This window comes from Trachypithecus francoisi, unplaced genomic scaffold (genome assembly GCF_009764315.1).
Source record: "Trachypithecus francoisi isolate TF-2019V2 unplaced genomic scaffold, Tfra_2.0 Contig01461, whole genome shotgun sequence".
Classification (NCBI taxonomy): domain Eukaryota; kingdom Metazoa; phylum Chordata; class Mammalia; order Primates; family Cercopithecidae; genus Trachypithecus; species Trachypithecus francoisi.
The window spans coordinates 15,367,381-15,382,498 of NW_022681433.1; the positions used below are offsets into that span (position 1 = coordinate 15,367,381).

Sequence of the window (15,118 nt, forward strand, 5' to 3'; positions counted from 1 at the left end):
TGTGGACAGTGAAAAAGTCGTTTATTAGCAGGACGTCCTGATCGTTCTCGCTGATACTGGAGGTCCTCGCCTGCCCTCTTCCCCCTTTCCCTTCACAGAGACGGGGTTTGCACCCGGGAGAACACAGGTTACCTTGTTCTGGGTAAGTGGCTAAGTCTTCCTCAGTGGTTTCAGAGGCATGCTACGGGCTGAATTTGGCTTGGTGATACGATTTTTTAGCCATTGCATCCCATTATAAATGAAATAAACAGATGATCCCACTTAATTCCAAGGTAGACATCATGAATGCACATGGAATTTATATTCATTTTATAATTAAATCTCTGTTGAAAATAAAAATTAAATTATTTCTGAGTTGGAAAATTCTGTAAAGCAAAGGATGTGATGTGTGGAATGAGAATCCTTCTATAATTGATTGCACTTTTGTTCATCAGCATTTCATTCAATGAGCAATAATGTAGGCAGGTTTTCATTTTCCTAAGTCTAATCAATTTTTCCCTCCTGCTGGTTTGTGAATACCCAGACTTGGCCGGGTGCAGTGACTCATGCCTGTAATCCCAGCACTTTGGGAGGCCGAGACGGAGGGATCACGAGATTAGGAGATCTCGAGACCATTCTGCCTAATACGGTGAAACCCCGTCTCTACTAAAAATACAAAAAAAATTAATTGGGCATGGTGGCAGGCGCCTGTAGACCCAGCTACTCGGGAGGCGGAGGCAGGAGAATGGCGTGAACCTGGGAGGTGGAACTTGCAGTGAACTGAGATCGCGCCACTGCACTCCAGCCTGGGCGACAGAGCGAGACTCTGTCTCAAAAAATAAAATAAAATAAAACAAAACAAATAAAACAATAAATAAATACCCAAAATTTGGTATCCAGGTCTGAGAGGGACCAGGAAAACCCAGCTTGAGTTGTGGGGATTGGAGAGAGGAAAGGACCTCAGACTTTGAATGAAGGTTTTCCAAGATTCATAGGGCTAAGCAATCTAGTGAAAATAAGCGGAGAGCTGAAATTATTTTCCGGATGATTCAGTGCTCCCTGAACTGTACAGATAAAAGCAGCTTAAAAACAGAATTTAATTGGGTAATTGTCTTATTCCATACCTAGTTAGCCCTCTCTGGTGTGAAAGGAGTAAAGGGGCAGGAGCGGGGTGCTAGGTGTGCCCCAGTACTGTCTGCTGCTGCCTCCAACCACTGCTCAACGCTTCCTCCCCTGGGAGTGGGGCCCCCAGACATGAGCTCTTTCCACTTTTGCTTTAATCCTTCCGTGGCCCTCTGTTCACTCTGCTGATGAAAGGAAAATTACGAAAGGACGTCGAGGCTCCAAAGGATCTGAGGTCAGCTGTTGCTTCCCACTCCTGGTGCTCCCAGTGGCCCACCCACTACAGCTCTGGACTCACCCTTTTAGTTGTCTCATCTCTGATTGTACCTTCCAGATGTGCAGTCTCCAGAAATCCTTGCTGCTTCCCTTCTGAGCTTAGTCCTGGGTAACCAGTTCCTTATTCCACACAGTTCCTTTTCTTTGCCTTCCACCTCCTCCTCCCACCACCATTTCCTATGACTAATCCTTTGTTCTCCTAGGAGCCTCTCCTTACCTCCAGGTTCCTGCTGCAGCCCAAAGAAGGCTTGACCCACACTATCCTCCAATCTCCTTTCTCAACCTTCCTACATTTCACATGGTTTATGGTTTGAAGGACCCAGATTTTTGGTAACATGTACTGATCAAATGCCTGTAGATCTCTTACTGTGCACCTGCCTGCACACTCTTTGAGTGACCAAAACTCATTGGTAGAAATACGCTCTGGCTTTGGTGGGCCACAGAAAGGTCAGGACTGCATACTCCTGTCCTCTACACCAGGTTTTGTTCTGCACAAGCTGTGTGTCCCTTGCTAAGTTATATGACTTCACTAAGCTTCCCTGTCCTTATTTGTAAAATGGAAATAATAGCACTGTCCCCTAAGCTGGCCCCGTTGCATATAGTAATCATAACGGCAAATGCATGGAACCAGGCATTGTTCAAGTATTTTCCAACGTTAACCCCATGAGCCAGTTACTGTCATCCCATTTTCCACTGGAGAAAATTGAGGCCCAGTGATGTTACTTGCCCAGAATCATATAGCTAGTAAATGGCAGAGCCTAGATCCAAGCAGAGATGATGTGGTTTTTTCTTTTCTTTTCTTTTCTTTCTTTTCTTTTCTTTTCTTTTTTTTTTTTTTTTTTGACAGAGTTTTGCTCTGTTGCCCAAACTGGAGTGCAATGGCGTGATCTTGGCTCACTGCAACCTCCACCTCCTGGGTTCAAGTGATTCTCCTGCCTCAGAAGTAGGTCAGGTTGCAGACATGTGCCACTATGCCTGGCTAATTTTGTATTTTTAGTAGAGATGAGTTTTCACCATGTTGGTCAGCCTGGTCTTGAACTCCTGACTTCAAGTGATCTGCCCGCCTCAGCCTCCCAAAGTACTATACTGGGATTACAGGCGTGAGCCGCCAGGCCCAGCTGTTTTGTTTGTTTGTTTTTTTTGTTTTGTTTTTTTGAGACTGAGTCTTGCTCTGTCGCCTAGGCTGGAATGCAGTGGCACGATCTCGGCTCACTGCAGCCTCTGCCTCTAGGGTTCAAGCGATTCTCCTGTCTCAACCTCTCTAGTAGCTAGGATTACAGGCACGCACCACCATGCCCGGCTAATTTTTGTATTGTTAGTAGAGACAGGGTTTTGCCTGTTGGCCAGACTGGTCTCGAAGTCCTGACCTCAAGTTATCTGCCCAACTCAGCCTCCCAAAGTGCTGGGATTACAGGTGTAAGCCACCACACCTGGCCTTGATGTGGCCTTAAAATCCATTCTGTTGGCTGTGACACTATACGATCTTACTGTATAGTAGGCACTCAAAAAATGTTTTTTATTGTTTTTGTGAGAATTCAATGAGACAAAACATCTAACGTTCTTGGCACTTTGAAAGCATTCAATAAATGGTCATCTCTTCCTTTCTCCCCCAGCATTGCTTTTAATGTGCATATAAGCATTGAACTATTGGCTATTACTGCATCCAGAAGAATGGCAGACTATCACCATGAGCTGATGTCTAAAGATATTTCCAGATGAGTAGACTTGGAAAGGTATATTCAGGAACACTGGGAGGAAGTACTTAGTAGGTATATTACTCAGTGTTTTAGGCGAATGTGCCCCCAAGTCCAGTCCTGCTTAAAAGGGGTGGAGGAGGGGGATTGCTGGAGGACCCTCATGTAGCCATCAGCACACCACAGAGACTCTACAGGCATGGAGAAGGGGCAGGGCCTTCTTTTTCATAGTCAGGAAAGCCAGAAGAAAGACTTGAGTGGGTGAACTAGTCACAACTCAAAATGCTTTAGCTAGCCCAGTAGGTGTGGAACCCAGCATCTAAGTAGTGTGTTCTGGCCCGAGGCCACTCTCCTAGCATTGTTTGTGGTTCTTGCATTCTTGGGTTGGAGATGAAGCTGTCATCATAAACTCAGGGGAAACCTTAAACTGCCTGGGGAGGGAAGGGAGTCATTCTAGTCTCTAGGCCAGAGCAGAGCTGGAATCCTGCCCCATTCCTCCTTTTTTTCACATCAGAAAAAGGGTCATGGTTAACCCTGGTTGTCTTTGTGAGGGTGCAGGAACACTAGTGATTCCTCTGTGTCAAAGTGATTCCTCTGTGTGTCCCCCCAAATCAAGATCCACATACAAATGTTAAAATTAGAAATTGATGGCGTTAAGATGGGAGAGTCAATGCTAAACTCAGAGCAGCACAAGTGAAGCCTTCTGTTTTGACAGCCTAGGCCAGGTCCACCACCTCCCTTGCAAAGATTAAAGTAAAAGACTGACTGTGGTCTCAACTTTATCAAATTTTCCTATTAGGAATTCTTCTTATGGTAGTTATCTCTTAGCAGTGTATTGTTGTGCACAGAGACACAGTATTTGAATACATTTATTTTTTATATTTTCTCCAGTTACATATTGCAACACATTTACCTTTAGGCAAATCTCAGAAAAAGACAAACTCTTACTAATCAATGAAGTAACATGGATTTATAGGGAAGTATGATTCATGAACTGTGTATATCAAGAATTAGTGGGATGCTTATAAAATGAAAATATCTGAGCCCAACCCCAGATCTTCTGAATAACGATATGGGGGTGAGTGAGACTGGGGAGTCTGCATTTTAAACACATACATAGTTATTCTTTTTTTTTTTTTTGACAAAGTCTCTCTCTGTTGCCTAAGCTGGAGTGCAGTGGCACGATCTTGGTTCACTGCAACCTCCTCCTCCCGGGTTCAAGCGATTCTCCTGCCTCAGCCTCCTGAGCAGCTGGGACTATAGGCATGCGCCACCACGCCTGGCTAATTTTTTTTTGTATTTTTAGCAGAGATGGGGGTTTCACTATGTTGGCCAGGCTGGTCTTGAACTCCTGATCTCTTGATCTGCCTGCCTTGGCCTCCCAAAGTGCTGGGATTACAGGCGTGAGCTACTGCGCCTGGCCACAGTCGTTCTTATGAACATTATAAATTAAGAACAATAGACACGTCAAGTATAATTTATTATATACAGATTCATATACTCTCTTAAAGAACACATGAAGGATGCACATTCAAATAAAAATATACCTTGCATCATGAGGTTATGGTGAGGTTGAAATAAAGAAACCTTAGAAAAATGCCTAAGTCAGTGAGAAAGCAGAAGTTCAATAGATGTTATTTTTTTTATTTTTTTTATTTTTTTATTTTTTTTGAGACGGAGTCTCGCTCTGTCACCCAGGCTGGAGTGCAGTGGCCGGATCTCAGCTCACTGCAAGCTCCGCCTCCCGGGTTTATGCCATTCTCCTGCCTCAGCCTCCCGAGTAGCTGGGACTACAGGCGCCCGCCACCTCGCCCGGCTAGTTTTTTGTAGTTTTTAGTAGAGACGGGGTTTCACCGTGTTAGCCAGGATGGTCTCCATCTCCTGACCTCGTGATCCGCCCGTCTCGGCCTCCCAAAGTGCTGGGATTACAGGCTTGAGCCACAGCGCCTGGCCCAATAGATGTTATTTTAACCCCTGTATGGACAAGGTGCTTATCAATCCTCAACATTCTCGTAGGTTTGCCTTTCTGTCTTAGACATCACCCATTTTAAAATTTTATTTATCTTCTTAATTGAGACAGGGTTTCCCTCTGCCACCCAGGCTGGAATGTAGTGGCACAATCTTACCTCACTACAGCCTCAATCTCCTGGGCTCAAACAATCTTCTCTCCTCAGCCTGCGGAGTAGCTGGGACTACAGGCATGCTCCACCATGGCTGGCTAACTTTTTCTTTTTTTTTGGTAAAGACAAGGTCTTGCTATGTTGTCCAGGCTGGTCTTGAACTCCTGGCCTCAAGCAATCCTCCCACCTAGGCCTCCTAAAGTGCTAAGATTACAGGCATAAGCCACCCTGTTCACCATCCATTCTCTGTGACCAAATATTAAGGAAGGATCAGCATGATCTTCCTTTGCTATTGTGTTTACTTGGACTGAGCTCTTTAGAAACAGCGGGACTCTCCTTGAGATGTTAGTGTGGCTCCAACATGGGCTCTGTGAACCTGAGCTGAGCATTTCCAGTCACGGTAGCTACCACATAAGGACAAATAAAGGAAGGCAATAAAAGCAAAGCAAATTGATTCATCTCCAGGCAGTACCATTAACTTGTGTCTTAATGCAATGCTCTGTCTCCACTGAACATGACCAAATAGCTTCCTTTAAAGGTAAATGAATTTTATATAATTTGCAGCTAATTCCATTTAATTCTGCCCACATGAGCATGTGATAAGGGAATGTTAAACTGGTTAACAACAACAGGCTAAAAGGGGCGTTCAGGAGGAGCCAATATTTGATTTCTAAGTGCTGTGGCTCAACTCTGAGAAATCCAGATTACTATGAGTGTGTTGGTTTCTTGGTTATTTGCTTTCTGTTCTCCTAGCTCCTGAGTAAAGGGCAGTGAGAAAACACTAGGATCCCATCTGTCACAATGAGGCTAGTTACAACAACAGCAACTACTCTTTTTTCTTTTTTTCCTTTTTTAATAAAAATCACTCCTGGTCTGACAAATTCCCTTTGGACTGCAGGGAATCAGGAAGAGTAAAAATACTAGAATCAATAACAACTTTGTTATCTAGTAACTTAAACAACCCTTGCCTGCTGGGATGGCAGAACAGGCTTTCTTATCTTGGAAACAGGGAAACTTTCTGGATAGCAAATTATTTTTCACCAAATGTTTCTAACTGTGTTAGGTTCCTAGAGAAAGTGCCTAAGGTAGGAACCATGCAAAATCGTAATCACTTAGACATGTTATTTTAAAACATGGGAAAGAATTAGGTCTTTAAACCTAATACATATTGTTTCCTCTTTCTATTCAATAGAATGTCAGCTGGGCACGGTTGCTCACGCCTGTAATCCCAGCACCTTGGGAGGCCGAGGTGGGTGGATCACTTGAAGTCTGGAGTTTGAGACCAGCCTGGCCAACATGGTGAAACCCCATCTCTACTAAAAGTACAAAAATTAGCCAGGCCTAGTGGCGTGCACCTGTAATCCCAGCTACTGGGGAGGCTGAGGCAGAAGAATCGATTGAACCTGGGAGGTGGAGGTTGTAGTGAGCCGCACTCCAGCCTGGGCGATAGAGTGAGACCCTGTCTCTCTCTCTCTCTCTCTCTCTCTCTCTCTCTCTCTCACACACACACACACACACACACCACACACACACACACACAAACGAGTCAACAGTTGTATAATTATTTGAATACTGAAAACTTTGGGAAGTTCTTATTAAATGTCTGGATCAGCTGGTCAACTTGATCTTCCTTCTTGTATCTGCGCTTGCCCCATGCTGTGCTCTCCTGAGAGCCTTCATCATTTGCATTGCAGTCTTGAGAGTCAGGAAAGCTCTCCACTGAACAATCTATCTAAAAAGCAGCAGGGAGTGGGCCGCATTTGATTTGGGTGTTGCACACTTATTTCTTTGCATGTTAGTAGTGATGATTTAGTTCAAGAGCTATGAAATATGCTTTATTTTAAAGAGAGCCATCTCTCCTATAGTGCGGCTGCATGCAACAGCAACTAACTACGTTATGCACACACCCACCAAAGAGATTATTGGGACCCGATTCATTTAGATAATTGAAGGGAAAGTAGAGGCTGAGAAGCTTTAAGGATCAAATTTGTCTTTACTGCTCCAATTCGCCCCCGTGGCTGCCAATTGTATGCTGAGCTTTCAGTACAAACCCCATCATTTTGTCAGAGGTGTTTGAACCACAGCATCTCCATTTTGAATAGGGCCTGGGTAAAATGAGGCTGAGACCTACTGAGCTGAATTCCCAGGAGGTTAAGGCATTCTTAGTCACAGGATGAGATAGGAGGTCGGGACAAGATACAGGTTATAAAGACCTTGCTGGTAAAACAGGTTGCAGGAAAAAAGCCAGCCAAAACCCACCAAAACCAAGATGGTGACAGTAGTGACCTCGGGTCATCCTCACTGCTACACTCCCACCAGCGCCATGACAGTTTACAAATGCCACGACAACATTAGGAAGTTACTCTACATGGCCTAAAAAGGGGAGGCATGAATAATCCACCCCTTGTTAGCAGATAATCAAGAAACAACCATAAAAATGGGCAAACATGGGCAACCAGCAGCCCTCAGGGCTGCTCGGTCTATGGAGTAGCCCTTCTTTTATTCTTGTACTTATCCTAATAAACTTGCTTTTCACTTTACTCTATGGATCACCCTGAATTTTTTCTTGTGCAAGATCCAAGAACCCTCTCTTGGGGTCTGTATCGGGACCCATTTCTGGTAACAATTTCACATTAACACCTCATAGATGTATCTTTAAAGTCAGCACAGGCAGCTGTATATAATATCCACAATATATTCCATATATTCAAAATTAAATAGTATTATCTTTGTTTCCTAGATTTTATGGCCAGCCTACATATGTAAACTGATCTAATTTCTATTGGTTTTTCTTGGGAAAGAAGCATACATGGAACTAAAATTCAATTTAGGGGAAGAATTTTTTTTTCTTTTTCTACCAGTGGTGTATTGTAAAACACAATCAATCAGTGTTGTCTACTTAATTTGCAAAGCAATTTGTTAGACTCTGCCAACACGGTCACAGTCAAACCTTGAAGTTTCTAAAAGTTAGAGATTGCCATGAATCCAGATAAACAGCAGTGTTTTCTTACCTTCCCAGCAAATTGTGACAGGTGATAACAAAAAGGCAAACAAAAGTCTCTAACCCCTAGCCTGGTGTAATCTGTCTCCTGCCCTGTAATTACACAGAATTGGGATTTTTCTCAAGAAAGTAGAGTGACATTATTTACCTTTTTGTATTTATATGACTGGTAGCCAAATTTAAACATAGTACCTAGCGAAATTCAGGAAGGAAAAGTACTGGGAAACATTAGAATTTTCCCCTCTTCCCCTGCTGTGTTTCCTTATGAACCTCTTCCCTGCAAACCCTAGGTCATTTTTTAAGAGAAAACTGATCTTATGCCGTCTACTGTTTATAACAGTCTAGGATTTTGGTTTTGATTATTGCTTGATATGAGGAGAGAAAAGAACTGGAGATGGTTTCTGCATATTTCACCTGAAAAAACAATTTGACAAAGTTGATGGTGTTTCAAGAGAGTTTTTTTCAGTATGTTCAGTGAAGAGCAGTGCAGAGGTCTTGAAAACTGGATAGCCACATGGCCTGACCTGTTCCTCATGCTCATGTAATCCAAACTCCATTGTTCTACAAAGACATACTCAAAAAGAATCAGTTTTGTTCAACTTCTAAGAAAATCAGTAATTAGAGCAATAGAAATAACTAGCACCTCAGCACCAAATTTTGTATGAAACCCTTACATCTGTCCAGTTCCTAGGTGTTTCACAAATTTTATCTCCTTTCTCTTGCTCTCTGCATCCACACGGAGCCTTGCAGCACATCTTCAGTTTAAGCCAAGGAGTCATTATAGTTCTTCCTCATATGGTGCCTTGCAGAAACGCATTTTTTCCCAACAGATGAGCAAAGGTACGGGTGGCTCTCCATATCCCCCAGGGGATTGGTTCCAGGACCCTATCCCACTCCCCCAAAACACCAAAATCCGAGCATTCACAGGGTGAAAAGGTCAGCTCGGCTCTCTGTATCCTCTACTTCCGCATCCTTGGATCCAACCAACCGCAGATTGAAAATAATGTGATTGGTTGGATCCCCCCAGTGCAGAACCTGCGGATGTGGAAGGTCAACTGTACAGAAGTCACAGTTTTGACTTCGTTGTTTTAGTTAAGCAGGTCTTTGAGGTTATAATGAATGCTATGAATCATTTCTCTAGAAAAACACATACGTGTACCCAATATTCTGCATGAGATTTTGGGAAATTCCTAACCCCCACCCTCCCTTCCACAGTCTGACTATCACCTGGAACCAGTCTGTGCCTACCTTGTACTTTTCATCTCTACTTGTGAATTTTTGGTTGCTGCTACTGTGCATTCTCTGGAACTTTATAACAGTTGCTCCCTTGTAAATATTCACAAGGATCATTGTTTGTTTATTGGATTGGGGATATTCGTGCTGTACACAGGGGACTTATATGTTGGATAATTATCGCTCAGTTTTCTTACTGTAATCACCTGCTCCACAAGGGTAATAAACATACCGAAGGTCAAATAGTGAGTTTGGAAGATATGAAATAATAATTCTAAGATTAATTAGAAATTCATAGACTTACAGATGCTTTGAACTGTGATATTGATCTGTTGCCATAAATGGTAGTTTGGCTTAAGATTGTTTTTTCCTTCCTCCTCTTGTCTAAATATCTACTCTGTGCCAGGCACTGTTGCCAGGCTTTGGAGATTTAGGAGAATCAGACATGATTTTTACCCTGTGGGCCTTAGATTCTAGTAATGTGAAAAAGAGTGCACACATACACACACACAGACATACCCCCCACAAAACACACCACACATGCACCACACACACAACATACACATCACGCAGACACCACACACACAACACACACAGCACACACCACACACCACACATACACCACACACAACACACACACAAAACACACGCACAGCACATACAATGCATATACAACACACACCACACACCACACAAAACACACACCACACACATACACACACCACACACACCACACAAAATACACACGCATCACATGCCACACACAACACACAACACACACGCACGCACACGCACACAGTAAAAAAACTCTAGATGCTCCTAAAGTGTGGCCCTTCCACCTCTGATTGGAAGCTGGTGAGCACGTTACTCACAGAGGCAGTCTGTCTCCCTTGTGGCCCAGGTTCCAGTTGTTTCCTGAAAGCAGCGAGGGTATGGTAGGGCTTCATCACACACTCACAGTTTGACTTTGGACTTTTAGCTGACCTGTGTTTCAGTTTCTCATCTACTGAATGACAGTGTGGTAAGTGGTTAAAGGGATGGTCTCTGAAGCTGGCCTGTCCTGGCTTGAATCTTGGCATCACCATTTATTAGTTGTGTGGCCTTGGGGAGGTTTCCTTAACAGAGTTGTTGGACTTTGTTTGGCCTTGGGGATGTTTCCTGACCTCTTCGTGCTTCTGTTTCCTCCTCTGTAAAGTGGGGGTAAAGAAATGTCTTCCAGCCGGGTGTCATGGCTCTTGCCTGTAATCCCAGCATTTTGGGAGGCAAAGGTGGGAGGATCCCTTGACCCTGAAAGTTCAAGACCAGCCTGGGCAACATAGCAAGGCCTCTGTCTCTATTTAAAAAAAAAATTGGCTGGGCACAGTGGCTCACACCTGTAATCCCAGCACTTTGGGAGACCGAGGCGGGCGGATCACAAGGTCAGGAGATCGAGACCATCCTGGCTAACACGGTGAAACCCCATCTCTACTAAAAATACAAAAAATTAGCTGGGTGTGGCGGCAGGCACCTGTAGTCCCAGCTACTCGGGAGGCTGAGGCAGGAGAATTGCGTGAACCTGGGAGGCGGAGGTTGCAGTGAGCCGAGATGACACCACTGCACTCCAACCTGGGCAACAGATGGAGACTCCATCTCAAAAAAAAAAAAAAAAGAAAAAAAAATTCGCCAAAAAAAAAAAAATTTCACTTGGTGCAGTGGTGTGCACCTGTGATTCTAGCTACTTGGGAGACTAAGGCAGGAGGCTCCCTTGAGCCCAGGAGGTAGAGGCTGCCATGAGCTGTGATCGTACCACTGTATTCCAGCCTGGATGACAGAACAAGACCTTGTCTCAAAAAACAAAGACAGAAATGTCTTCTACATAGAGCCATACTCCATGAGTTAATATGTGAAAAGCGCTTTCAAAAGAACATGTCTAGCACCATGCCAAACTCTTCATTTATTCACATTGGACAAATCTTTATGTAACACCTATTCTGTGCTAGGGATAGGGGATGCCACGGTAAAGAGGTCATTTCTGTTTTAAAGACACATCTCGTCTAGTGACAGAGTCCGACAACTGGAGAGGAAACTTAAATGCAACAAGCTGATCTCTGTGGCAGAGGAAATGGAGGCTACGATGGAACACCGTGGCAAGGGTGCACCCCCTAATCCTGGAGTGCTTTTCTTCCTGCTTCATTAATTCCCTAGCCTTCAGCTCCTTTAGGATTTTCCTCAGAGAGGTTTTTTTCTTTTTAAACAATTAAAAAAATTTTTAATATGGTTAAAAAGACAAAGTTTATCATTGTAACCATTTCTAAGCATGTAGTTCAGCAGTGTTAAGTGTATGCACATTGTTGTGTAACCAGTCTCCGGAACTCTTTTCCTCTTGTAAAACTGAAACTCTGTACTCATTAAACCACAGCTCCCATTCTCCCTTCCCCCAATCTCCTGGCAACTACGTCACAGGATTTTATAACTTTCACACATGTTCTTTATCACACTAATTTCTCTCATGGGTTCCGTCTGGCTGGAGACTTCCCTCTGGAATAATGTGCCTTTTCCCTTCCTGTGGCTACTGCTATTTTCTGGAATCCTATGAAATAATGAACTCTGTATCTTCTAGAAAATAAATTGCAGTAAATTGAGCAGTGTTCTAGGAACAGGCATGTTGATCCCAGGGCTGATGGCATTGGCTGAGTGCTCACTGCTTGCCAATCCCTGTGCTCATCTACGAGGAGGACACTAAGGGGCTGGGAGGCAGCAAGAAAGGCTCTGTTTCATATAAGTTTCAAGAAAACGAGAGTGAGGAAGCACACACATACACGTACACACGTCTTAGAAATATTCACATCAACACCCAACTTGTGCACATCAAGTGTGTCTAAGAGGAGCAGGCAATGCTTTATGAATAGGAATATGGCTTTAGGAGTAGGAATTATTGACATGAAATATTGACCAGCACTATTTGAGAGAATAAGCTAGAGGCTGTTCAGAGGCTGTTGGCATAACTGAGGTATGAAAACATGTAGCCTAGACACATCATGGAAATGGAGAAAAGGGGAAAATCTAGGATTTAGTAGGAAGAGACTAAGGGACTTGGCGACCAGTTGGATAGGACGCAGAGGAAAAGATGTAGGAGATGAGAACCGGTGTTACTTGATAGCTGACTTTGTGCTGGGCCCTGCTCTGGGTCATCGACCTTTAGGATCTCATTGGTATTCCATAGCATTCCTGAGTTAGGGACTCTCAACTCCATTTTACTATTGAAGAAGCAGAGGTTCAGAAAGGTTGATTAGCTTGGCCAAAGTCATCTGATGAGTAGCTGGTTGAGTCATATATTATCCAGAATCTGTCTGACTCTGGAATACATGCTCTTTTATTACTTAAGTGGCCTCAAGGTTGCTAGCCTGGGAGACTGATATGTAGACAGTAGAGGCAGTGTTGATAGAGGGGGCCAGTTGTCAGGGTAAGGTCATGATTAGTCCTACTTGAATATGCTGAGTTTGCAATGCAGGTGAGCAGTGTAAATCCAAGAGGCTCACGGGCACTTGGAAAGGAAGGACTAGGGGAGAGAACACAGGGCAGGGCTTGTAGACAGCGAAGTGTTGATTCTCTCATTGAAAGAATAAGTGCAAAAAGAAAAGAGAGTGTGATGGTTAATACTGAGTGTCAACGTGATTGGATTGAAGGATGCAAAGTATTGATCCTGGGTGTGTCTGTGAGGGTGTTGTCAAAGGAGATTAACATTTGAGTCAATGGGCTGGGAAAGGCAGATTCACCTTCAATCTAGGTGGGCACCATCTAATCAGCTGCCAGCATGACCAGGATATAAAGCAGGCTGAAAAATTTGAAAAGGTTAGACTGATTTAGCCTCCTAGCCTACATCTTTCTCCTGTGCTGAATGTTTCCTGCTCTCCAACATCAAACTCCAAGTTCTTTAGCTTTGGGACTTGGACTGGCTTCCTTGCTTCTCAGCTTGCAGAAGGCTTATTGTGGGACCTTGTGATCATGTGAGTTAATAATCCCTAATAAACCCCCTTTTATATCTATCTATCTTTCTATCCATCCTATTAGTTCTATCCCTCTAGAGAATCCTGACTAATACAGAGAGTGATGGGTAAATTCTTGAGGATATACTCACCTAGTGGGGAGAAAGGAGAAAGGGGACTCTGTAAAGTCAGTAAAGGACAGTGATTTGGAAGCAAAATAGTACATCTACTTCAGTATGAAAAAAATGTGACTGTAGGGCTCGAGGTTCCAGATGGTCAGCTGTGACTCAGAAAATTCATTTAAGAGTTCTGAGTAGAAGCCAGATTGAGGCAGGAGGTTCACTGGAGCCCAGGAGTTCAAGGCCAGCCCTGAGCAACATGGCGAGACTCCGTCTCTATTTTTAAAAAGAGTTCTGAGTAGAGCAGTACACCTGTCTAATCTCAGTACAGGTACCACCGTTCACCCCATGTCTTCGACTTCTGTCTTTTTATTTTTTTATTATTTTATTTTATTTTATTTTATTTTATTTTTTTATTTTTTTTGAGACGGAGTCTTGCTCTGTCACCCAGGCTGGAGTGCGGTGGCCGGATCTCAGCTCACTGCAAGCTCCGCCTCCCGGGTTCACCCCATTCTCCTGCCTCGGCCTCCCGGGTAGCTGGGACTACAGGCGCCCGCCACCTTGTCTGGCTAGTTTTTTGTATTTTTAGTAGAGACGGGGTTTTACCGTGTTAGCCAGGATGGTCTCGATCTCCTGACCTCGTGATCCGCCCGTCTTGGCCTCCCAAAGTGCTGGGATTACAGGCTTGAGCCACCGCGCCTGGCTGACTTCTGTCTTATACTCACATCCTCTAGGTTCCTATTTCCGGTCCTTGCTTCCTCTTAAGTAGCTCTCAAACCAGCCCTTCCTTAATGCCCTGGGCCACAGCCTTAGTGCAGACTGGGTCTCATCCGGGCTATTGTGACAGGTGTCCCTCAGGCCGCCCGGCTGCCTGCTTCTACTTACTTTAGCACGTGTACTTTTTCACCATTTTTCTTACAACATGTTCTCAATGTAATGATGTTCTCAATCTAAAAATCGATTTTCTTCTACTGCCTGGAGAGTGAAGTCAAACTCTTAGCCAAGCTCACCAAGTCCTTCAAGTTTGGGCAGCAGCCCAGCCCTCACGTGGCTCTTTCCACAGATTCTCTGCTCCCCCAAGCATCACACACTCCAATCAAATAGCCCTTCTCAGCATCTCCCAGGGCAGCCTGCCCCTCAGAAGCCCCTGCCGCTGCCTGGATTAGCACCTTCCGTGTTTGATCCTGGCAAACTTCTGTTTGTCCTTCAAAGGCCAACAAAAGAGCAAATGGGGATACAGCAGAAAATATTACTCAATTCAAATTCAGAACCAAGAAAGAGACATTCATAATCCAGGCAGTTATGATTATTAGAAGATAAATATATAAGAGGAGGTGCTTTTTAAACAACGTTCTCTGGCCGGGCGCAGTGGCTCACGCTTGTAATCCCAGCACTTTGGGAGGCCGAGGTGGGTGGATCACCTGAGGTTGGGAGTTGGAGACCAGCCTGACCAACATGGAGAAACCCCACCTCTACTAAAAATACAAAATTAGCCAGGCGTGGTGGTGCATGCATCCCAGCTACTCGGGAGGCTGAGGCAGGAGAATCACTTGAACCTGGGAGGCCGAGATCGCACCACTGCACTCCAGCCTGGGCAACAAGAGTGAAA

General features: G+C 44.2%; 1 long non-coding RNA gene across 1 annotated transcript in view; it reads left to right on the forward strand.

Moving 5' to 3' along the window:
* LOC117096559 overlaps nt 1-15,118 on the forward strand; it is a 93,244-nt gene continuing 78,126 nt past the window's right edge. The window contains exon 1 of the long non-coding RNA XR_004442515.1: nt 1-142. This is a non-coding gene — a long non-coding RNA (uncharacterized LOC117096559). The remainder of the gene's footprint in view (nt 143-15,118) is intronic.